A 27,051-nucleotide genomic window follows, 5' to 3' on the forward strand; every position below is an offset into this window, starting at 1 on the left:
TCCATTTGCCACCCGCTGAGGGGCAGCCGTGTGCTAAGAGGGTCCCATTGCAACTTGCAAGCCATCGTTATGGGCAGTGCATGCCTGCTGAGATGGCCAGCCTATTGTGGGCAGCCTTTTGTGGAGGCGTGTGATTGGGCAGACCGTGGGTACGATGCCCTAAAAGCAATGCAAATGGTAGGCATGATGGTGGTGAGGGTGGGTCAGATGTGCATTTGAGGTCAGGATGATGCTTTAGAGGGCAGGTGACACGTCAGTGTGGTGCCATAAGAAGGAACCCGGATGCATATGAGGGCAATTTAGAGGGTGAACATGATACTATGATGGTGGTTCCTAGGACTGGCGGAGTGCCTTAAAGAGTGTTAATTACGTGGCTCGGATGTCAGTGAGTGGGCATGGTGTCATGTGTCAATAGGCCAACACAATGTTGTTGAGGGTGCTCCTTAGGGGGGCTCTTATGCTATAATTATGGTTTGTGGGGTGCACATGGGCCTGTCAGGGTGGTTCAAATCGATGGCATGCCCGGAGGAGTGTTTTTTAAGGTGGGCATGGTGCCAGTCAATGGTTCAGATGGTGGACGTGACACCATTGGGGTGGCTGTGATGCTATAATGAAGCGGGTTCAAAGAGTGTACATGTTTCGGCGAGGTGGTTCATAGGACTGGTCTAAGTCTCTGAGAAGTGCCCCTGGGGGTGGATGCCACTGTCACTCGACTGAACACTGTGGCCTGATGTATATTCTTTTGGACAGGGTGGTGGTGGGGCTCGGTTCGGGTGCGGTATGGCACATAAAGTCATGCATGGGAAACTATGTGAAATGAGGCAGAGTGAATGCATGCAGTGATTTCAGTGATGGGGAATAGTTGCATAAATAATTCTGGGACACAGAGTCCTTTCGGTACTCTGCATTGGGTCATAGTGCAATGTTGGACGTGTCTAAATACTGAGGTAGAGTGTATTGTAGAACATGTTTGAACATGAGCGCTGCATGAGCAAAGTGCAGTCAGAGAAAGTGAGTTATGTGACACCTAGGTTTTTTTGAAGGTGCAAGAATTCTGCCGAGCTTTATTTGGCATATAAACTGCACCTGGGTATATGATGGTGGCACCTTTTACAAATGGGTAGAGCTGGGCAATTGAGGTTGGACCTGTCACATGCTGGCAGTACCTTCCCTAGCAAATGAACGTGTGTGTATGTGGGGCTGCCGTTGGGTATATGAGCAACAAGTGGCATTTAAATAAAGTCAGGCCCAGTGGATTTATCATGACTGTTTTACATATTTATCTTATCTTCTTTTATGAGATCTGAAATACCGCATTTGTTGTGAATGCATATTTTACGAGGAATGTAAATGTAAATGGGACTGAAGTGGTTCATACTGCTACTATCCCCTGAAGAACCAATGCACATGAATTACCTTTCCTTGAATTATGCAGCAAAGTAGGTGAGAATCTGAGAAAATGACAAGCTTAGCTTAGGTGATACGAATGAACCAGTAAACAAAGCAAATAAAATGTTGAAAGAAAGACAATTAGCAATAACAGAAGTCGGAATAAAGCTTGGATTTAAATGGAGATTATGGAACATATGCTCTAATGTGAACTATAAAGCCTTTTCTCCTAATATTACAAGCACTTACTGTACAAGAAATATTGATGTGCATTTTTTAGGGTTTAAAAGGTGTGCACATTTTATCCTTTGCTGCGACATTTTAAGAAAATTGGCTTTTTTTCCAGATGTTCATGATCGGATGATGGTTTGAGGGATACTTCTTTTGAGTGTCTGGGCCTATTTTGTGTCCCAGTCTGACCCTGTCAAACTATAGGGCTCTTTGATACGTGATCCCCTATAATTGGTTGGCACACTTGTACCCTTCTGGAATATTCCACTCGCTAGCAGCGCACAAGCTGGTACTCCAGGTGCTGGTGGGTTTGATCTTGACTATACCTCCCCACCCAATTAGCCCAACATCTATCATCACTCTTACTTTCTGTCATTCAATTAGTCTTTGAACATGGTCTTGTAGGCTTGAAAACTCCTGGGAATATTAGGGAGTGTGTGCATGCTCTTATCTTCTGGTCTCTGCAGAGTCTGCTTAAGTCTATTTCCATCCATCCAGCGCATTGATTTCTTCAGTCTGTCTAAACAGACGACCAGCTTTAACCGCAATTGCGAAACCTTCAAAATACTTTTTGGGCATTCCCTTCAGCTTACATTTCAGGCTCTATCCCTATTAAGCCTCAGATGAAGAGCCGTGGAAGGCTCGAAACACGTGTTAGGCTGTTGCTTGTACTAAACCCTGGACTTTAAAGGCTGTTCTTTCATACAAATCACTTGGACTCCCGATTTTTATTTTGCTATACTTGGCGCAGTGAAACTGGGACTTGTTTGTGTTGCTATTTCCATCCAGGTCACATGACTGACAAACACGTTTCGAGCTTCTTTTCAATATTAAATGGTATTAAAACAAATAGAACTTTGCACTCTTTGTCTCTCAGATGCACCTTGGCAGGAGCTTGGCTCGTCTCTTGTATTAATTGTATCCTTTGAATAGACAACCAGTTCTCGGCTGTGCTGGCCTTCTTGACACTGGACCAGACAAGCCTCCTTGATTCTTTCTTGCTCGTGAGCTACTGTTTGTTAACTGCGACACACTTCAGGCTTCCTGCTCCTGGGATACCAGTTTGCTAAAACATGATGTGGAACATCCAGATTTCTTATGCTTATACATACCTTGGCGGCACCACCTGCAGTCTATATACTACGTATAGCTAGCTTCTATGATCACTTAGTCTACTTGCGTTGCTGGCTCTGTACAGTTATGAACAGTTTTGCATTTTCTTCCGTGCTCTTCTCACGTGTAATCTTCATTTTACATGTAACACGTTACTCGATTCTTTACTTCGTCACTGGATTCTATATGTTCTCTTTACGTTCTCCACTGTTATCTCTTCTCATTGTGTCACCTTACATCACATGACGTCACCAGTCTGCTCTTTCATTAATCTTCTCCCGCTCTTCACAGATCTTTCCTAAGAGGCTATCAGCTCTTCGTGGATAAATAAATCATGGTTTTCTCAACAGATACTTTGCTTCAAAGTCTTATCGTGTTATTGTCATCATTACAAGTGTCGCCTTCGTCACTATCGCTGGTTCCCAACATATAGGCAGGTTAGGGGCAGGGCTTCTAGTGGAGGCTTTTGGCTCCTCCTCTATACTCCCCCCTGTGGTTGATTCATCGACCACTCCTTCATCATTCTTTATTTTTAGACATGTTTTCTTGAAGAAATGCTTCTTTGAAGTCCATATATTCATCACTCCCTGCAAGGATCCTGCTGATTTTACATGGTCATCAATGCTCCAGACCACGTGGCTGCACTGTTCACTTGGGCTACAGTAAATCCATCTTCCCACATACTTCTTGTGATCTCTTGGATACAGGAACTTTGTTTCCTCAGGTGCATGGATGCTGACTCTTTATGTAGTCTCTGATTTCTTCATACGTCAGCTCTTTAGGTTTGTCTCCAGATTCAAGATCAATCATAATATTCATCCCTAGTGCTTTCTTTGTTGTCTTCTTGCATTGTGTGATGATTATACTGATCACACAGAATCCAAACATTATCATTACTAGAAGTGCTCCAAGGAACTTGAAGATGTTCGCCATCCACTGTGGTACCCATGAGAGGATCGATGCAAACCAGCTGTCATCTGCGATATCTTCCACTTCATCTTACGTCTTGAAGTGTAAGTTTGTCAACATCGTTATGGCCTCTGTCAAGGTTCCATTCTCTTCATCATGAGTAGGTATGAATGTGCAACATGATTCTCCGATTTTGGGACAACCACCTCCGTCCATCACTGAGATCATGTCTAGTACATATCAATTCTAGAGTTTATTTAGCCTTATAGCTCACAACTCTTCCTTGATTGCGTTGAATCCTTTATGGTAGTGTTGATCGTCTGCAGGAGCTCCCATCTGGTTATTCGTAACCATTTAGTATTCACCATCGTCTGGATCCCTGGCATGAAGATAATCGTGAATATTGATGATGTCTTGCTGAACAACCCGTGTTCATATGGAATTGAGTCAAAAGCTTCTATTGATTTAGCTGAGAAATAATTCTCCCGCTTCATCCATTTGAGAATTTCAAGTGATCTCTTCTTTCTTAGATGAGCATCAGCTTTGGGAAACTCTCCAACATTCAGGTCAATTTTGCGGAATCACTAGTGCTGGAACATGAATAATTACTATGGGACACAGTCCACCCCAGTCCTTGGGAAACTTCGTGTATGCTCTGGATCCACAGGCCCAGTAGCTGTCTATTATCACTACTGTCCCTTCCTTCATTCCTTGTACATCGAAAATTCGGTCACACTGTTTATTCCCTCCAACTTTTCTTGTGCCATTGTTTCTGAAACACAGTTCTGCATTTGCCAGAGGCACTATCTGCACTGGGCCTCCTTTATCTTCAACCCAGGTTAGCAGCTTGGCAAGCTTCGGCCATAGAGGTTTGCATATTCTCTCCACATTCTCTACAGTTGATTTGTGGGATCCGGTTACTGCCAGTGCTCTGCATACAACTACACCTTCTTCCATCCATCTGGTGAAAGTACTGATCCCCAAATCTGCATTTGTCCAATTTCTTTGCAATTTTTGATTTCTTCTTCAGTCTTCCCTTGGCAATTAAGCTTTGTATTTACCTCCCATCCCATCTGATTCCTGCTCCTTTCATTCCAGGCTTTTTGTATATTATCACATTATTCCTGGTTTGTGATCTTGCTTTTCAAATCTTGAACATAATAATCTTCTTCTGGAACTGACTATTCTGATACCCAGACTGAGGATGCTGTTCGGCCCTGGAATTGACCTCTTGTATGACAGAGTGTAAGGTGAGTCGGGCAATGAGCCGTCTGGTCATCTACTTCGATAGCTATAAATATCTCAGTGTTCCCCAATGAATAAGGCAGAAGAGCACAAACATACCAACTCTCCTCTGATGGACTTTTGCCCACTTCTTTCATGAGCTGATACCACATGTTATTCCCCAAATGTGCTGTACTGTCAAGATAATTATTTAACTCATACTCATCTTCTTTTACCCCTCTTTTGGGTCTCTTCCTTGATAAATGAGTCTGTACATAGTGGTCATGGAGCAAATCAAAAACAGACCTCCCTCCAAAGTGAAGTATAGCGCCATCTGGTACAGGAATAAGTGACTTCACAGGTGTCACTGGTGTAGGGATAATCACATATGGGCTTGGCCTTCGTGAAACAGTTATGTCTGCAACAGTCACTTGTGTGGGAAGGATCAAGGAAACTGCTGCCTTCTTTGGACCAACAAGATAAACAGTGTGTATCATGAGAAACAGGAAAACAATAATGAATGTGGTACACACATACATTATACATCAGTACATCAATCCTCACCAGCGATGATTCCTTATACGTCGCTGTGCTCTCTCATTGTCTGAAACAGTATCACTATTAGGACTCCACATCATGCCTGTAAACTAGTTGTTAAGGAAGGAAAAACATTTTAAATCAGGCAAGTTTGTCAGATGCTCAGGTAGCTGCAGGATTTGCTCAATTATTTCCACAAGTAACCTACTGATTGCAGGACGATTTATAGGATCTCGTAAAAACACATATGTTTTGGTGTTATGCCAAACAAGATAAGGATGAACTTGAAGTATATAGTAAAAGATCATAACAAGTAGTCTGTGGACATCGTCATTTGACAGGATCATTAGGGAGACTAAAGAGAAATTCAGTGAGGAACTGTTCTGATCTTGGTGATTCGCCTTGATGGTCGTGCAGCTATAAACTACCTCCGTCCCCAAGTATCGCTCGAGCAGGTAAAGAATACTGCCCTAGCAATCTTTGAGGCCACAGGTGATGAGTGGCGTCGTCAATCAGATACCCGGAACACCGGAAGGACCCCTGAGTGCTGTAAGGCAAAGGTTAGGATCAGGTATGCTATGAACAATAATGGCAGTGCAAGCAAACAAGGAATAATGACAAAGCTTACCCTGGGGATGATAGGACAGGTAGTAAACCTGAATAGACAACGAGGGAAGACCGACAGCAGGCCGGGATGTACAGCACTTCCTCCAACTCACACCGGTAGCCAGAGCGTGACCAGATAGTAAGTCCATCCAAGGTCCAGGTGGTGAACCCCAAATGACTCAGGAGACAAAACGTGATCGCCAGGAATTGCGTGGGTAGAAGTTCGCCAAAACAGAAGGGTAATCCAGAGCAATTCCAGGGCCAGAAAAGAGGGGTCAAGAGTTCCAAGGGTCCAGTAGATGCGTCGAAACAAAAGGGCAATCCAAGACAAGTCCAAGTAACGGTCCGTGGTCGAGTTCCAAAGTTTATCAAGAAGAACGAGGGTAATGCCGAACAGGTCTCTGGTGGAAACAGCTGTGAAGCACTGAGTGTTTCCTCTCCGCTCTTTTTGTAGGAAAGGTAGGTCACGTGACAGGGCACGTGACTGCACAGGAGCGTCACGTGATGGACATACGCCATCAGTGATTGGTGTTCGTCCGATGTGGACGCCAGCGTCGGTTACAGGCGATCCCGTGACCAGTCACGTGATCGTCTGAGCGAGACGCGATCAGAGTCCCCCGTGCGCGGGAGCTGGAGTCGCCGACGCCGGAGCCGTCGGGTTTGTATGAGACGCCATGGCAAGCGCCAGCACGGAAATGGGCGGAAAGAGGTGGTTCTGCCCCCTCGGACATCCCGCCTGCCGTGTCTTCCCTGTTGGTGTGGGTGGTGGGTATGGGAACGAATGGTGCCTGGTGAGTGACGGGAGGAGGGCAGGACCGGGGACGTGACAGAGCCCCCCCCCCAAAGGCCCACGACCGCGTGGGCTCGTAGGATTATCAAGATGAAAACGGGCCAACAAACGGGGGGCATGAACATCCCGGGAAGCCACCCATGAACGATCCTCTGGGCCATAACCCAACCAGTCCACCAAGTACTGCAGGACACCCCGATGAACGCGAGAACCCAAAATAGCCCGGACTTCAAACACATCGGGAGAAGAGACAGAAACGGGAGCAGGAGGAGAAACCAAGCGGGTAGGGCCAAGGCAAGGCTTAAGGAGAGAAACGTGAAAAACTGGGTGGATCCGCCAGGCGGGGGGAACCGCCAGACGCAACACCACCGGGTTCAGAACTTTGACCACTTCATAAGGACCCACAAAACGAGGCAACAGCTTGCGGCAGCCAGGGATATGTAGATGACGAGTGGACAGCCAAACCCTATCCCCCACCCCGTAAACGGGTGGAACAGCCCTCTTTTTGTCAGCAGCCGCCTTCATAGAAGCCTGTGCCTCACGTAAGTGGACCAAGGTCTGAGCGTGTACAGATACGATGTCTCGGGCACAAGCCGATGCGGCTGGGGTGTCGGAAGAGGAAAAGTCTGGAATGGGGAGGGCACGAGGATGCTGACCGTAGAGTGAAAAGAAAGGTGAGTAACCGGTAGCCGAGTGCAGAGCATTGTTGTAGGCAAACTCCGCAATTTGTAGCAGATTGAGCCATGTGTCCTGGTATTGTAGTGTCAGGCAGCGTAGATACTGTTCCATCGTTTGGTTAACCCTTTCGGTCTGACCTTCACTCTCCGGGTGATACGAAGAGGAAAACCGGGCATCTATGCCCAACAGAGCCGTTAGGGCCCGCCAAAAGCGGGAAGTGAACTGGGAACCACGATCAGAGACCAACACATGAGGCAATCCGAAAAGGCAGAAGACATGTTTGAAGAAATGTTTGGCCAAGACAGGGGCTGAAGGTATTCCCTTACAGGGTATAAAACGTGCAAACTTGGTATATGAGTCAACTATGACCCAAATAGTGTCATACCCATGAGTGCGGGGGAGATCAGTGACCAGATCCATGGAGATCGTATGCCAAGGTCGTGGAGGGATTGGGAGAGGAAGGAGCAGACCCAAAGGCCGACCCCTGCGCGATTTGCCCTGAGCACACACCGCACAGGTATTGACATAGTCCCGTACGTCACGCTTCATCGTAGGCCACCAGCACCAACGCTTAAGTAGATCTAAGGTGCGAAGCTGTCCGGGGTGACCGTTGATGGCAGCGTCGTGGGACCAGGTCAGCGCTTGGTTCCGGGTTTCACTTGTGGGTAGAAGGAGTTTACCCCCCTGAACGAAAGGCAACCCATCTTGCATGACTGGGTCCCATTCCGCCAGTGATTGCGGATACTGAGAGGCCCATTGGCGGATAGTGGACAACAAGGAGGGAGTTGGTGTGCATAGACAGATTACGTGATTCTTTCCCAACAGGGTGTCCGGAAAAAAGGGAAGGGTCTCCCCCCCAGGTGAACGGGACAGGGCATCGGCTTTACCGTGTCCAACACCGGGCCTGTGTTTGACCACAAAATCATAGGCGGCAAAGAAAAGATGCCACCTAACCTGGCGACTGTTTGTACACTTCAAGGAAGCAAGGTCCTGGAGATTTTTATGGTCGGAGAACACCGTGGATTGATGTTTTGCACCTAGAAGGTGGTGTCTCCAGACCTGTAGTGCATCCTTAATGGCCAGTAGTTCCTTTTCTGTAACCGTGTAGCCTTAGCCAAGGGATGCCTAATATTACTCCGAACTGAGGGGTAGAGATGAGATCGAATGATATCGTCTCTTTGTGGTTTTCCTGAACAACCAGCTCTAAGGGAGCGGTCTGTTGCCGGATCGGACCAGAGGCAAGAGACGTACCATCCACCGCCTGGACCGGTTCGGGACATTCCTTTGTGACCAAAGGCAGGTTCAATGAACCGGCCAAGGCTATGTCTATGAAGCAGCCTGTAGCACCCGAGTCTATTACTATTGACACGGCGTGAGAACCAGTAGCATGGTTCAGAAAGGCCTGTACTATAATGGGTCGCACAGGACCAAAGGTAGGTTCAGAGGTATTCCGGATAGTACTCGCTCCCACCTCTGATCTTAGGGGCGAGCCTTCTGAAAACCCGGGTTTCTGTTTTTTGGATGGCGAGGGCACTCTTTTATGAAATGTCCGTTAAGACCGCAGTAAAAACAGGCATTGTCCGTTCTCCTGCGCTCTCGTTCAACGTGAGAGATAGGGCTGCGGATCCCGCCTATCTGCATGGGTTCGGGGGTAGCAACGGCCGTGGATGAAAGTGGGAACGAGGATGAACCTTCTCCGCGTCGCTCCGACCGTCTGGCATCGACTTGCAATGTTAAGTCCACCAAATCAGCATATACAGTGGGAAGCGTAGGCACTACGGACAAGGCATCTTTCATGGCCCCAGATAAACCCCGGTAATACACCACAGCCTTTTTATTTTCTGGCCAGGAGGTCTCCGCAGACAGCTGATTGAACCTGGTGATGTACTCTATGAGGGTTGAGCGACCCTGCGTGAGATCTAGGAATTCCATGTCTCTAGACTGCGCTTTGTGCCTGGTGTCGAATACTTTTGCCATCTCTTGGGTCAGTAATTCAAAATCGTACAACGCAGGGTGGTTGTTTTCCAGCAATGGATTGGCCCATGTGGCGGCTACCCCTGATAGATGGGAGAGAAGAAAGGCTGCTTTTGATACGGAATCGGGGAAAGCCTGAGGGCGACACATGAAATGGAGTTTACAGTGATTGATGAAAGTACAGTATTTCTTTGGGTCGCCCTGGTATCTTTCGGGGGTAGCCAAGGGGAGAGGGCTTTGGATCACCACAGGAGCGGCCGGGAAGGAAGGGGGTATGACAGGAGGAGGGTTTTGGGGAGGAATGATTTCGTCAAATTCAGCTTCTGCAGGTAAGGGATGGCGTGTACTTAGTACCGTGTCGAGGCGGTGGTGCAATGCGGTGGTGGCGGCGGTCATATCAGCGCGTAGGGTTACAGTAGCGGTTGCCATATCGACCCTGAGTGCTGTCACTGCCTGCATTAGAGCCGTCACGGGGTCCCCGGCTGAGGTGTCCATAGCTGGACGACCAGTAGGCTTCACAGTCTGTTCTGATCTTGGTGATTCGCCTTGATGGTCGTGCAGCTATAAACTACCTCCGTCCCCAAGTATCGCTCGAGCAGGTAAAGAATACTGCCCTAGCAATCTTTGAGGCCACAGGTGATGAGTGGCGTCGTCAATCAGATACCCGGAACACCGGAAGGACCCCTGAGTGCTGTAAGGCAAAGGTTAGGATCAGGTATGCTATGAACAATAATGGCAGTGCAAGCAAACAAGGAATAATGACAAAGCTTACCCTGGGGATGATAGGACAGGTAGTAAACCTGAATAGACAACGAGGGAAGACCGACAGCAGGCCGGGATGTACAGCACTTCCTCCAACTCACACCGGTAGCCAGAGCGTGACCAGATAGTAAGTCCATCCAAGGTCCAGGTGGTGAACCCCAAATGACTCAGGAGACAAAACGTGATCGCCAGGAATTGCGTGGGTAGAAGTTCGCCAAAACAGAAGGGTAATCCAGAGCAATTCCAGGGCCAGAAAAGAGGGGTCAAGAGTTCCAAGGGTCCAGTAGATGCGTCGAAACAAAAGGGCAATCCAAGACAAGTCCAAGTAACGGTCCGTGGTCGAGTTCCAAAGTTTATCAAGAAGAACGAGGGTAATGCCGAACAGGTCTCTGGTGGAAACAGCTGTGAAGCACTGAGTGTTTCCTCTCCGCTCTTTTTGTAGGAAAGGTAGGTCACGTGACAGGGCACGTGACTGCACAGGAGCGTCACGTGATGGACGTACGCCATCAGTGATTGGTGTTCGTCCGATGTGGACGCCAGCGTCGGTTACAGGCGATCCCGTGACCAGTCACGTGATCGTCTGAGCGAGACGCGATCAGAGTCCCCCGTGCGCGGGAGCTGGAGTCGCCGACGCCGGAGCCGTCGGGTTTGTATGAGACGCCATGGCAAGCGCCAGCACGGAAATGGGCGGAAAGAGGTGGTTCTGCCCCCTCGGACATCCCGCCTGCCGTGTCTTCCCTGTTGGTGTGGGTGGTGGGTATGGCAACGAATGGTGCCTGGTGAGTGACGGGAGGAGGGCAGGACCGGGGACGTGATAGGAACGAATGGGGAAACTGCTCCCTCTTCCAGACATTAAAGAAAAACTCAAGATCTGGCATACTTTTCAGGACTTCAAAACTTTTCTAAAGTCCACATTTTTAAAAGATCTCTGTGGCTCAAGCAACGGGTTTTCATGCCTGCTATAATATCTATAAGGAGAGTACAAGGGGAGCCACAATCCAAATGCACACTTGCATTTATTTAGTCAGCACTTTCTGCATCTTTCTTCCTCATCATCAATCGAGTCTCCATGTGCTGCACTACTTTGTGTCGACTTGCTTCTGAATCACCGGATGGGGGTGGATCGGTCTCACTGGCATACGGCTTGATGTCACTCAAATGTATCAAGGCTCGTCTTTCCTGGACTTTCACTGCTGAAGGGGTAATGTGTTCTGTAATAAAGGGACCAATAAAACAGGGTTCATGCCACTTCCTAGTGAAATTTGAAATCAGGTTTGGGTATGCCACAAACAGTCTAGGTACAGGTAGTAATTCCTGTAATTTGGTTGCTGAACGGTCGTTGCTTGCATCCTGAGACTGACACCCGTTGCGGCTGTATTGATCTGAAATGACAGAGATACTAGCGGTCATACATGTCAAATAATCAAGTATCTAATTTACTAGCATGTCTGCTGTCTTCTGGGCATCACTTCTATTCCTCGATGGAGGAGTCAGAGGCATTCTCATTCCCAACCAGGTAACTAGTTCATGGGGTGTGAGGTGGTGGTCTGACCCGGGCTGATTCCTTAATGCATATAATGCTAGGGGTAGGCAATACAGCCAACCCTTCTTCAGTGTCAATTTCAATTTAGAAAATTCTTTCCTTGAGAAGACCGCTGAGTATTTCACATATTCTGTTCGCTTAAGGTGATAAGCAGAAGAAAACATATGCTTTATGTTTAGTAACAAGCAGATCTGTTCATTCATTCACAAAATGTAGGCTATTGTCGGACCTCAGCACTTCACATACCCCCCCATCTAGGAAATACTTCTCGGACTAAAAACTTTGCTGATCAAGTGGCATCAGGATGTGTGCATAGACCGGCTTCAATCCATCTTGAAAAGGGGTGCACTATCACTATCATAAACCCATATCCACTACATATCTGCAGCATGTCAACATAGTCAATATATAAATGCTGAAAAGGACTGTTCGGTCTGGGGATTACCCCTGATTGTTTGCAGTTTATGCCCAGCAGTAAACCTTTGACATATGATGCAATTTACTACATAAAATGCAACGTGTTCTAACAAGTTTGGTACGAACCATTCTTCTGCAGTAGTTGCAGCCAGACTCTCCCTAGTTACATGCGCATGGTAGTGCAGCTGTTCAAGTGCTACCCTTGAAAATGCCACTTGCATCACTGGATTTCCAGTGCTGTCCTGTCGCCATAAGTCTTCGTTGGGGATAACGAACATCCCCTCCTTTCCTATAGCTCCTTTTCATCCTGTGGAGCAGTTCCTTGAATTTCCATCAACTGTGTTTTGGGTAAATGATTAAATCCTTCTTGCATTACCATAGCCATAGTCACCCCCTCTTTAGACTGGGAAATATCTGAAGAATCTGCAACCATTTTGGCCTCTTGGTCTTCATCTTAATTTCTGCGTGAAATAAAATCAGTTCTCCTAGTTTGTGCTGCACATTTAACTATTGTGATGGCTGCTGGGAGCTGTAGTGCTTTAGTAAGCCTGTCCAATAGTGTTGCACTGGTGTGCCGTCTGCTCGGAGGTAGCCCCTCCTCTTCCAATGTGCTGGCCCTGCATGCATGGTCGTTGTCACATAGGTGGAGTCACAGTATTAGCATACCTGTCTCCTCTGCCGTCAAGACCTTAGGAGTCTACATTGACGCGACACTCTCAATGACAAGACAAACCAGCGCCATTGCCTCAGCTTCTGCTCTAACTACCAAACTCATCTACGCCATAAAACCCTACCTCACCACGCCCAACTGCCTCTCCATAGCCAGAGCTACTATAGGAGCCAGACTGGACAACTGTAACGCCCTCCTGGCAGGCACCTCATCAAAAAACCTAAACAAGCTCCAAATAGTGCAAAACAATGCCCTCCGTGCTGCACTACACATGCCCAAAACTGACCATATCTCACAGGCCAGAAGACGCGTCCATTGGCTCCTAGTCAAGGAAAGGATCAACTTTAAAATCCTCACCCTCACACACAAATGCATTAACCACACAGCACCCCCCTACCTATCTGAGACTATAACCAAGAACTCCTCCATCCGCCCCAGAAGAAGTCACCACGCCAACCAACTCCAAGTACCCACTGTAAAAAGAGCCAAAGCCGGCGGCATTGGCTTCCCTCACATAGCACCTAAGCTATGGAATGCCCTCCCCAACGCGCTTAGAGCAGAACCATCTCTGTATCTCTTTCGCAAATCCCTCAAAACCACGCTATTCAAGTAACTCCACCTTCCCTTCACCCACCTCAGCTCGCACACATCTGATACGAAAAGTGTTCGATACGAAATGCTTCCTGTAATGAAAATTGCTTTGTAACCATCTTCCTTCCATTGTAACCAGACTATGTATGTATTCATGTAACAGCGCCACGATGCCCCCGGGCTGATGTGCGCTTTAAATAAATCTGAATAAATAAAAAATAAACTGTACACCGTCACTTTCTCCCCTTTGTATTTCTCAAGCGTGATAATACACTCCACCATTTCTGCAGCCTTTGCTGAAAAATGAGATGGCAGCCCCTTACACAAGCCACTGCTTCAAACTCCCCACTTTCCCTGTATCTCACTACAGCTGACCCAGGCCGCATTTCTCCATTAGTTTGATACATTTTTGATGAGCCATCAATAAAGAGAATTTTTTTCATTTACACGCGGTATGTCGTCATACGATTCCTCATAACTAGCGCAATCATGCACATGTTCACCCTCTGCCACTCGTTCAGCTACAAATGTGGCAGGGTTCACTATCCTGCATCTGACTGTCTTAATTGCAGGATTTGATGTGACTATTTCATATGCAGAAGCTCTCTGGTATGTCAATGTGGTGTAGGTTTTTTCCAAAATTGCAAACAAGGCATGCTCAACCAATAATGTCATAGAGCATCCAATCACTATATTTGTAGCCTTCTCAATAGCCAATGCGGCTGCAGCCAGGAAGGAAAGTGTCCTCTCATAACTGGATCTAAAATCCCACTGTAATATGCCAGAGGTTTACACCCCACAGTAGTCCTTTGTGTCAACACATTTGTATGCAAAACCAGGTAGAACTCATCGCTAAAACTGGAGCTGTGCAAATTGCTTTCTTTAACTCATCAAATCCTTCCTCCATCTCCTCAGTCCATTCTATTTTATCTGTGTTCACTTGTGCCTTCTTGAGAGCCTGCAAATGTGGTCTTGTGTATGAACTATAATCAAATACCCATGCTCTAACATAGTTTCACAGTCCCAGAAAATGTTGCATCTGCTTTATTGTGTGCGGTTTTGCTGTTTTCATTATTGCCCCAGCTCTTTCAGGTGTAACCTATTTTCCCTCTTGTGAAATCAACTGGCCTATGTACAACACCTCCTTTTGGCAATACAAATATTTTTTCTTATCCACCTTGTATCCCTTTTCTGCTAGAATAATCATTAACTGAATCGAGTCCTCCCTGCACTCATCAACTGTCATGCTGCAAATTGAAATGTCATCTACGTATTGCTGTACAACACTTTTCCCTTTCAATTCAATATTGCCTAGGTACATCTGAAGGAACCTATTCAAAATTGATGGAGACTTACAGTACCCCTGAGGTAATCGTGTGCTTTTCAGCTTCGTCTGACGAAATGTGAATTATGTGAGATCATGAGAGTCTTTATGCAACGGGATTGAGAAAAACACATTTTCAAGTCAATCAACGTGAAATATCGTGCCTCAATGGGAATAACACACAATATCGTAGCAGGATTTGCAACTAGAGGAAACTCTGCCTCTACAAACTAGTTAATCAGCCTCATGTCCTGGATTAAACTCCATGACCCTCCCTTCTGTTTTTTAATCGGATATATTGCGGTATTGCACGGTGACTCTGACTTCACTAGGATACTCTGTTCCATTAATGCAGAAATGGTCTTAAAAATACCCTCATCTGCCTCTCAAGACATGGGATACAGCCTTGTTCGAGGTACAATTGCTCCTGGTTTCAGCTTAATCTGGACCTCCCCTAGCCCCTTCAATAGGCCTAGATAGACATCATAAGGGCCTGTAGTCTATAACGAGGTTGGCACGTTTTCTAAGTCCTCATCAAAATATTCTACACGCTGCCGTACTTTCATCATTCGCTGCGGGACCTCTCTTTTCTCTATTTTAATCCAATATGTAATATTCATTTCAAATATCAACTCATCATCTGCTGGACCATCTTTAAAGAAATACTCGTCTGTGACATCAGTCAGTCTATACCCCTCCCCAATGGCAATGACTGTTCCCCATGGCCTGCCCTTGTCCCATCCTTCGAGCATGGCCAATTACCCTCGTACTACAGCTGCGTCGTGATGTATTCTCATAGTCTTCCCCACTAAGGCAGGCAACCATCTAAGCAAAATGCATATCCAGGTTCGAGTGGCACTCCTCGCAGAGCCATATGCCCTGCAAATGCCATCATAAATTCACCCACATTTAAATAGTGTATCCCAGGAGTGGAACACACTATGCCATCATCAGTAAATAAAATTGTCATATTAAGCTTTGTCATTCAATCTTGCCCCAGAATATTGACTGGTGTCTGCCGTGAATACAATAATGGCACAGGCATGTCACATTCTCCCACAGAAATTGGCAATTCATCAGTAAAAGGAACTCTACTTGCAGCTCCAGAGATTCCCTGAGTGTTCATGACATTTCCCGACATTGGATATTTGCCCTCAAATACACATAAGCGAGTTGCTCCAGTGTCTACTAAAAAGAAAAGGATTTGCCTCTCTCAATACATCAACCCGTGACTCCACCCCCTCACAGTAACACCCCCCACTCTGGGTATCATTAGCTGTCCTGTGTTTGCGTTCTGCTGTATTTGCATGGGTGCGTGTTGTGACTGCCCTTGTGGCGGACTCAATGATGCTTGCTGTAATTGCTGTACCTGCAGTATTTGCGGCGCTTGCTGCTGATATACTGTCTGATCTTGTGCAAACCCATTTCTAACTTGTGGGCTATATATGCTGGAGGGTAAGCTGTCCCCCCTCTGTACATACCCTTGGTTTCCACACATACATGTGATGTGTCCTGTCATGCCACATGTCCAACATACAAGAGGTGCTTTTCTAATTTGCCATCCTTGTATATTCTGATTGTCATTCTGCATATTCTGAAAACTGTTTTGATTATTCTCAAGACCACCCCTTCCTCTAAAACCCATTTCTCAGCCTCTGTCCATAAACCCATTTCCTCCTTGGTCCTTCTGATGTTGATTATTCACCTGTGATGCACCCATAGGTTGTTGCATTCCCAAACCTTCTCTGCTTGTCAAAACCGCCCCTTCTAAAGAGTATTTTGACCATTTTTTCTGAACTTATTTAGCTACTTCTCAAGCTTCCTAGCTTCTTCCTGTTTTTTGTTCTTTTCTTGCAGCAGTCGACAATGGTGCACGATGGTCAACTGTATTTCTGCCCCTGGTTTTGCTGCCTTTGCACTTGCTCCGGCAGTCCCTGACATAAAATGTGGTAAAATACTGCTACTGATTTCCCCCAAGTCTTGCGCATTTCCAAAGACCATTGCTCTTGAATAGTTTGAATGTAAGCAAACGGATCTTCATCTGGTTGCATCTTACGTGCCATAATTGCACCCATGTCTGAGGTATCAATATACTGTACTCTCAGGGCTCTCCAAACATCTGCTCTACAGTTTCTAAATGGTGCTCCGTCATGAGTTGCATTCTGTGCTGTGGCACTTATATAACCTGCTTGTGTCCAAATGTCATCTGCCCTTTCCCCAAGAATAGCTGCTAGGAGACCCTTAATGTCCCCTATTTGCTAAAATGTTTCCTCCTGCCATTTTCTCTAGCTCATAGATCCATTTTCCTGCGCCCGCCATTAAAATAGGGAGTTTACATCTTAAATTATCCTTATTCATCTGCGGCCATGGGATATACTGTGACCTAGATCCTCCCTTCTCTAACAGGCGAACTGGGTATACCTGGCTCTGCCATCGGCTCCCATCGTCTGCTTATCGATAGCAGGGAAAATGGTTCTGCATTGCCCTCCACCTGGCAATGACCTTAGCATGCTCACATATGATGTTGATTCTCCTCTCTCACTATGTGATCATCCTTTAGGTTGCTTGGGATATGATATGGGATCGGGTGTCCTAGCTTAGGTTGTTCCAGATCTGACCATCTTACTTTCTTGTCTGACAGCATGCATACTTCTGGACCACATGTGCTTTCTCCCTCCTTCCCTCAGAAGGCTTCCCTTTCTTCGTCTGCCATATCTAGTCCTCAAATAGTATGACTTTTGTCGCTGTCATTCTTATCCAAAGTTAACCTGTCCAAGGTCATGGTTCTGTGCTTGAAACTAAACAGGCTTCCTTCTTTGCCTCGCGATTGGGCAATTATGGATCGATCTTCTTTTCCCCTGCTTCCCACTTCACCCTTTGTCCTCATGTCTTGATAGACCTTATCGATTCTATCTCTGATACTTCCTATGGCAAAATTCCCCTCTATGTCTACCCTGGATGACCCAGGCATTGCTTCCTTTGATGGAAGAAACTCTTCTAAGTTTATTCTGAGTGGCTCTGTCGTCGCTCCCTGTGACGGGAGAAACTTCTCTATATGACTCCATGATAATACCGGACTCAGTTCCATGAGCTCTTTCTGAATGTGATCAATGTTGCATGCTCTTTGTCTCTTTTTATGCTCCATTTCTTCATCTAATTCCCTTTGTTTCTTTGCTTCCCATCTAACCCTTTCCTCCTCCTTCCTTTTCTCTTCCCTTCTCTCATTCACTCTATGTACTTCCTCATCTCTTCCTCTTTGCATTCTTTTACCTCACAATTTCTGTTCTTCTTCCTCTTCTCACTCTGTCTTGTTCTTCCTGATACATCTGTTCTCGTCTTCATCTACTCTTTCTTTTATTCTCATCTTCCCTCAGCCTTCTTTCTCATTCTCTGTCTTTTTTATCTTGTTCGGCTTGATCTTCCCTTTGCCTAACTTCCTCAATTCTTTTCCCATCAAGTTTAAGCAATATCTGTCCACCCATCCATTTGTTCTGTACGAGCTTTATCTCTTCAGCTTTATACTTTTCCCCTTTCCATCTCTTAATTTCTCATTCTATATCTGTGGTCATGTTCAATCGTTCATTTTTCTCCTCCTTGTTCTGCAAGGCCTTAATTATTTCTTCCTTTCTCTTACTTTCCTCTGAACTATCGCCACAGCTATACGCAGGTGGTTCGTATATTAGATTAGTATACCCTGTCGCTGCTTTGAGTTCTTTAATGGATACAGCCCTATATCTTCTGTACTATTGCTGTTTATTTCTGACGGACTAAGGGGGGCAGAAGGCTCAACACCCTTCCCCTTGCTCTGGTTAAGCATCCGTTCCTCAGGAGGCATCCTCTCGCTCCTCCTGGTACATTTTCCATAGCTCTAAAATAGCTAATCTTTTCTCTAATTTCTTACCGTGAATGTTGCGTGAAGGTATGTGGTCATTTGTTGCAAAACTGCTTTCGATAGGGATCCCACTTGTGGCCACGGCATGAACATCTTATCTGCTGTGCCTTTTACCCATTCTGCACTGTACTGTTTGTTCCTGGGCATGTGTTTGGGCAGTGTCTTGCACATGTGCATCAGTGGTGTGTCTTCTCCCTTTTTGACAAGTCTCAATCGAATGTCTATACTTACCAGTATTAACACAAAATACATTTCAGAAAAATAAAAATATGAGCGTGCTCCACACTCGCCATTCAAAGCCTTTACTTCTCAGTAATTTCAATCTACTCTACGGTCGGCGCCGACAATGACCTAGAACAGATAATAGCCTTTGTCTCTACACAACACAGCCTATCTTTGCCATCTTTTCCAACACTCCTTTAAAACATAAACTCCACAAACAGACAAACTTAGTCGACTCTCACATGCACGTCATGACACCTCTTTTCACTAGCCCCTAAGATACTCCGATGGGAATGTAGGTCAATTCCTTTCGCAGATCTATTTGCGTATAGCCTATTTTATCCACTTGGATTTTGAAATGACTTCTTCTATGCTCCTTGAACGAGGACTACTGGCCTTTCAGATGCTTTACGTCTCACCTTAACACTTTATCATATATTTTTGACATTCTCTGTCACACACTAAAACCCAACCTCCCGTTTCTTTATATTATTTCAATCCCTTTCCCCACACTTTTGCCAGTCTCTTAGTCTACTCACCATTCGTTTTTCAGCTGTAGACCCTCGGAATCGTCTACCCTCCTTAAATCCAGCCACTGTCGCCTTCAGTCCGCTCGGTGACTGTGCAAACTAGGAGGGATTTCGTCATAGAGGGACCGTCCCACCTGTATCTTCTTTACTTGCAAGCTTCACTATTTCGCCCGTTCACCCCAAGAAACTTTGCATCCTTCCAGCTAGAGGGCGGAAGTTATCGGATTATCCGAGAATCTCAAGTCTACTAAATCGACAGACCTTTCATTTAACCATCCGTCCTGCTACCACTTGAACCCCTGGGGGCTCTTTAAGATGAGGTGGCGCTCTTACGGGAAGGATGGGGATGCAGAAATTACTCAAAAATCAATAATAAGGTTGACTCAAGAAGTTGGCAAGGTGTACTCTGTTTTATTAACAATAGTCTAAAACAGGGAACAGGGAGTACAACAGAAGTCTCATAGCAAATTCTCAACGATTTTCATAAAAAACAACCTTTTATAACAAACATTTGTCATCATTGACATCATACTACGTGGCAGACAGTAAAAACGTATGTGGGCATGTGGTTCGGTAACGGGGACCATCTACATATACTTTCTATGGGGGTTTAGGTTGTGATTGGGTCTGTACTGTCAGGTGGGCAACTAAACCCTCCTTTAGTGCAAGTCATCTTCATTGTCGCAAAATACATGACGATCTATTGGATCTCAAACTATAGGGCTCTTTGATACATGGCCCTCTATAATTGGTTGGCACACTTGTCCCATCCTGGAATACTCCACTCGCTAGCAGCGCACAAGCTGGTACTCCAGGTGCTGGTGGGTTTGGTCTTGACCATACCTCCCCCCCAATTAGCCCAAAATCTATCATCACTCTTACTTTCTGTCATTCAATTAGTCTTTGAACATGGCCGTGCAGGCTTCGCTTCACAACTCCTGGGAATATTAAGAAGCGTGTGCATGCTCTTATCTTCTGGTCTCTGCACAGTCGGCTTAAGTCTATTTCCATCCAGGTCACATCACTGACAACCATGTTTCAAGCTTCTCTTCAATATTAAATGGTATTAAAATGAATAGAACTTGGCACTCATTGTCTCTCAGCTGCACCTTGGCAGGAGCTTGGCTCATCTCTTGTATTAATTGTTAATTGTATCCTTTGAATAGACAATCAGTTGTCGGCTGTGCTGGCCTTCTTGACACTGGGCCAGACAAGCCTCCTTGATTATTTCTTGCTCGTGAGCTACTGTTTGTTAACTGTAACACATTTCAGGCTTCCTGCTCCTGGGATCCCAGTTTGCTAAAACACGATGTGGAACATCCAGATTTCTTATGCTTATATATACCTTGGCGACACCGCCTGCAGTCTATATAAAACGTATAGCTAGATTCTATGATTTTCTTATTACCTGCTCATCAGACGCCCAAGATGCCTCCAATGCCTTTTTATGGTTTAATAAATTCTTCCCTCACACAGCCAAACAAGGTGTTTTGCAAAAATGGTACTCGGCTGGAATCTTTCATGTTGCACATCTATTTCATAATAACTTACCTATAACATTTACTCAATTCTGTACACAATTTAATCTCAACGATACTGATTACTAAATGATATTCCATACTTAACCAACCCAAAGATGTGTAACGGTTTATTGAGGGGCCACCTCAACACAGGGAGTTCCTTACCTCCACACTCAAGTTGTCACACAACAAACCTTTTAATGGATTCTTTTACTGCACATTATCACATTAAGATGGAATTGTAAACAATAGCCTGTATAGCATCTAGACAGAATTGTGAATGATAGCAATTACCACATTTGGTTAGAATTGTGAACATTAGCCCGCGTCGCATCTAGACAGAATTGTGCATGATAGCAATGAACACATTTAGTTAGAATGTGTCCTCCAGGCAACTATGTACGTGCTAGCTTGTACCGCTTCAAGTCAGAACTATGTATTTTAACCAATGCCATATTTAGATATAATGATGTACACTAGCCACTGCCACACTTAGACAGTTCTGTGAATATTAACCTACTTCACATTTAGGCAAGATAGTTAGCCTTTGCCACATTTAGACAGAACAGTGAGTACTGGCTCACATCAGCCCACATGACTTAAACCTAGAAAGTGTCCGCTGTGATAGAACTGTGAGTTTAATAGTCTGCGTCGATATTAGAATTTGAATGTGCATTACCATAACACTTACAAACTGTTAGCATTGCATTGAACCAAACCTAGAAAGTGCCCACAGTGATAGTACTGTTTATTTACTAGTCTGCGTCCCACACTTTGTAAGTTCCTACAGTGGTCTTGTTAAATTGATTAACATCTAGAGGATGCACCCGGTGATGATACTGTCATTTATTAACACGCTTAGGAATTATTCTTGGTAGATTGATTCACTTCTAGAAAGCAACTTTAACTCACATCTTGAAGTACCCCTGACATAGCACTGTGACTAACTTGCATGCGCTACACAATTAGAATTGCTCTCACTCGCTCGACTCACAACTAGAAAGGGCTGCTTGAGTTAGATTGATTCACTGCTAGAAAGCAACTTTAACTCACATCTTGAAGTAACCCTGACATAGCACTGTGACTAACTTGCATGCGCTACACAATTAGAATTGCTCTCTCTCACTCGCTTGACTCACAACTAGAAAAGGCCGCCTGAGATAGTTCTGTAAGTTACTTACCTAGGTCTTAGATCATAACTCAACCAAAACTCTCACCCCCATATCACTATGCTTACTCTCTACTCTACATCATCACTCAATTAGAGTATAGCTATACCCCTCGATCAAATTCGGCCTAGCTGTTCACATACGAACGTTACCCCATAAACACTTCATCATTCTAATAAAACGCAACTATACCCCATAACAAAACCGGCCTAGATGCACACATAATTGTCCTACAGGCCTAACGCAGCCAAAGCCTAGTCTTGGTGTCCACCCGCCAGACTGCACACATTATACTGATATCAATAGCACCACACCTAAATGCTAGGATGCAGCTACCATCAGGCAATTACACCAGCTGCACACATAACTGAAGCACCCCACGACACCTATTTTCTCAACTGACCTGGACTGCGGTCCCCGAGGGCGTTCAACCTACCAGTGCTTTGAGGTCATACCAATGATATATAGAGTGCTATATAAATGCCAAATAACATAACATAACATAACATAACATAACATAAAGAATGGCTTTCTCAACAGATATTTTGCTTCAAAGGCTGCTTGTGTTAATAGCATCATTACCTGTGTCGCCTTCGTCACTATCTGTGGTTCCCAACATATAGGCAGGTTAGGGGCGGGGCTTCTAGTGGAGGCTTTTGGCTCCTCCTCTACAGTCTCCTATGCTGCAGCCTCCTGTGTTTGTCCTTGGTCTCTCTGTGGCTCCTTCTTCTAATTATGAAGCAGAATAGCTGATCCTTTCCTACTAGCATGCCCCGCTGGGGGCCCAGGGCTTCAATCTGTCACGGGTCTCCAGAGAGCTTCCAGTAGCTATCTATTTACCGCACTATCTTAGGGTTGTGGCACTAATGCCCTATTACGCTCCTGAGCCTCCACATTAATATGCAACATGCTTGTTCCTAAAGTGACCTGTTCTAGTCCTTGCCTTGCTTACTTCTTCCTCGCAGTCTCCTCCAGCACCTATTTGATGCCCTTTCCTTGCTTGAGGCTCAACCCATCCTTGGGTCACCACCCCTTGACACAGGTTCACCTCTTTTTCTCTCTCTCTCTGACTTGCTGAGTCCTGACTGGACTCGCTCTCCAACCTTCTCTCCTAGTCTACTGCTTGTGATGTTCCTCCACCTCTTCTCACTACTTCTCCCAACCTCCTCCTTAATGTCTCTTCTCCTCTCCTTTCCTTGTGTGCTCTCCACCTCCTTCACCCCACTAAGGATGTTGCACCTCTCCTACTCTTCACTTTCTCCCACCTCTTCTTACATGTTTTGCCTTTCCACCTCAAGACTCTTCTTCTCAAACTCCTCCTTCGTCCCCTAATGATCCTCCACTCTTCCTCTGCACTCCTCTTCCCATCCTCCCCTCCTCTCTCTGCTCTTCAATCCGATCTCTAAGTCACCCCAAACACTCTCCTTCTCAGACCCAAACACCCACACTACTGCCTTCCTTGCATTGTGTTTTAAACACCAGAGTTGTCACCCCTGGGCTGGCACTGATGTGTGATTAAATAGCTCATACCCAGGGTCTGGGCATCTCTTAAGTGTTTCTCTTCTTCAGGAGTGTGTCAATTCTGTGGGTCTCTCTAGTTCCATTGAACAAGCCACTAACATTCTCGTTTGTGATCTTGTGTTGGTAGAATTCACACATGAGCACTTGATTACAGACAAGACCTCTGGGCTCCACAAGCTTAGCCTCCATTGGCGCCTGTGTACATCATATCTCTGACAGCTCTTGCCACAGTACCAGTGAGCCCTGTTACTGTTCGTTCTACAGCAGTGAGCATATGAGCATAATGTAAACATTTCTACAACCGTAGGTCCAGTATTAAAGGGCCCGCAGACCTTTCAGTTTTGCTGGTACTTACCGAAGCCCTCTCTCTATACACCATTTCTTAAAGGACTGAAGTATAGTGTGTTGTAAGGTGACACTCCCTGGCACTATGACTGCGCGACCAACCGTTTTAAGGGTCAGTGTAGTGACTTTGTTGCAATACCAAATGGACACAAAAGAAAGCGACAATAGTCATAAGTGGTCACCAATCAGGCTTAAGAAATGACCTTGTGAAAACTGATCCAATAACAAGTACATCAGGAGAAATGGGTATTGTGGTAAATTTAAAAACAATGCAGAATGAGCCCGGAAAAGTAGGGTCAGAAAAAGAAGGTGGAGGTGAAGTGGGAATTTACCCCCAGTGCAGATGATGAATTCAATGTACTTGGAACAAAAGGGGACCCCAAAACTATTAGCCCATATGGAATTCAGAGCTGTGGGTGAAAAGGGGGCTCTGGGGTCACCCAATGGGCACCCTTGCTCAGCACATACACTTAAACTTAGAAGTGGAAAAGAGAAGGCAGATTGGCTGTGAAGGCCTAGATGGACACTCTGGGAATGGGACTAGGGGAAGCGACAAGCTCCAACTGAACATTCTTTTTTGGAGCATCTCACTAACAAAGGCCAAGAAGGGTGATGGCTATTCTGTGGATTTCCATTGATCTTGGGAGAAAACATGGTCACAATCTCCATGGAACATTGCATGTTTTGAAACCCATACAATACTCAAAGTAATCAAAAGCGAAGGTACTCTGGATGACTCCACATGAGTATTGTTACTAGAGAATAGAAGAAGTACTTCCTGGAAAAGGAAATGGAGGGTGTGCAAGTGTTTGTATCACAGATAAGGAAAGGGGAGGATTCTGGTTTACAGATCAGACTTGCCCCTCCATCCCACACTTCAGGATTACCTGAAGACACTTCTGTTTAAAGAACATTTCACCAATCACTCCACTCAAACCTAATTCTCCACCTCTGCAGCCAACCCTCCCCACTCCACCTATCCACGCTCCTCTGCCACCCCTGCTGCCTTACTTGTAACTCCTTGGGTGCGCCCCCTTATGTCAGAGTAGGGGTTGCCTATAAGCACTTGAATGATAGGTACATATAGAGTTTTTAAACAAAGAAATAGTGCAGATTTTAAAGAAATTTCATAGGAATTTCAACTATGATAAACAAATGACCTCAACCAAAAGAAAGTGCGTTCCGATATTATTTCTTAAAATCATTTAATGTTACAAATATAGTGTAACATCCTAACTGAATATATAAAAATCTGAAAATTCATACGTATACATTTCTCTCTTTATCATTAATACAAGAACAAGCATCACAAAATAGAAACATGTTTTGGTTTTGCACAGATTCCAAAGAATATCAGTTTTCAGGATCAGTGAATTTCCACCATTTTTTCTTTGATTTAACAATGTAGGATCAATTCAAGGTATCATAACCTTTTCCTTGACTGACATGACATGTTTTGTCAGTCAGGTATTCAGTTTACCGAGTCTTTCTCGGGATCCTTCATTAACATGACATCATTGAATAGGGTGCATGTGCATAATGACTGTACGAGATTTTTCCAACAAAATGCCAGTTTCGACACATGCTAGGATAGCAACATGATATTGTGACAAATGCTGTAGTTGTATATAGCCTACATTCGGCAGAACAAAAGGGAGAGGCTGCTTTGAAAATTTGAGAATGAAATATTCTGATTATTTGAAATGTACCTTTTCAGAAAATGTTAATATGTTTGTGTTATGCAACAAAAACCATGAAAATGAGGCCTTATTTTTATTTATTTTTTAAATTTGTAAAGCGCACTAAAGCCCAGGGGCATCTAGGCGCTGTTGCAAGAAAATGTCTTAGTTACAGGTACGAAGGTTACAGATGCCTTCATTGAGAAAGCTGCAGTAAGCTACATACACAGCACAACATTCCCACCAATGAAGATAGGAAATAAAATATTCATAAATTACATAAAAAAGGCAAATCATTAAACAAATTAGACATAAGCTACATCCATGTTGTATCAGAATTAGGCAATAACACTTATTAATACATGTGATGTGCCTCAAAGGTGATGTAGAACGTGGCCACTTCAAGTAATTGGTACCTGTGTTTGAATCTCTATATTCCAAAAATAAGCACATGCCACATTGAGGGCTGCTTTTAAAGTCTTTGATCCTCCTTAAAACTACATTAGAAGAATAATGATTTTACTAGTTGTACCAGGCAGGGACAATAATTATTACACCTGAGAAACTTGTAATTATGAATTACATGAATACACCTGTTTGGTGTTCTCTCACTAAAAATACAAAGAGATGCAACCACAAAGATGATTTTCGGGATGAGGTTTGCTAACCTAGTAATGAACTGCCCACTACATATGACATCAGAAATCTCATCATCTATCAAGTGACTTTCAAGAGCCAGTGTCCATTGTATGAACTGACTGGAAAGGTCAGGGCCTCCTGACAGGCCTCCGAGCTGCTCAGTTGGCTCACCTAAAAGCAGTTCACAACGCTGCAGCCCGGAATTTTGACTAAATCACTCCTATCCTACATTGGCTTTCTCTCCAGCTCAGGATACTGTTCAAGACTGCATGTATCATCTACAAAGCAGTCACGAGTAGCACACCAGCGTACCTGGTGGCCAAGCTCCACATATCTGGTGGAACACACTCCTTGCAGAGCAAATCGGCCAACCAGCTTGAGTCACAGCCCTGCGGCAAAGAGAGGACCCAAAAAACAATCCTTCCCTTGTCATGCACCCACCCACTGGAACTCAATCCCAGTGTTGGCTCAGACTGCCCCCACAATTCTCCAATTTTGCACATCTCGCAAAACATGGCTCTTTCAACAACACCTGACCATGGACTAATTCCAATGGACATGCAGACCTCAACTCACAGTACTGCACTACTGTTAAAAGGTGCCAAGCCAAATTCTGGCTACTCGCACTCTCTCCAGCACTTATCTGCTCTCCAGCTATGTCCATGCCTTAAACAATAAAATAAAAAATAAAAATAGGGCCTCTTTTTTCATATACTGAGTAACCCATTATAAGAAGGTCCTTCCAAAATAAAATGATTGCTAAACCACAAATTCAT

This window comes from Ambystoma mexicanum, chromosome 3p, assembly GCF_040938575.1.
Source record: "Ambystoma mexicanum isolate Mex_15411 chromosome 3p, UKY_AmexF1_1, whole genome shotgun sequence".
Taxonomy (NCBI): domain Eukaryota; kingdom Metazoa; phylum Chordata; class Amphibia; order Caudata; family Ambystomatidae; genus Ambystoma; species Ambystoma mexicanum.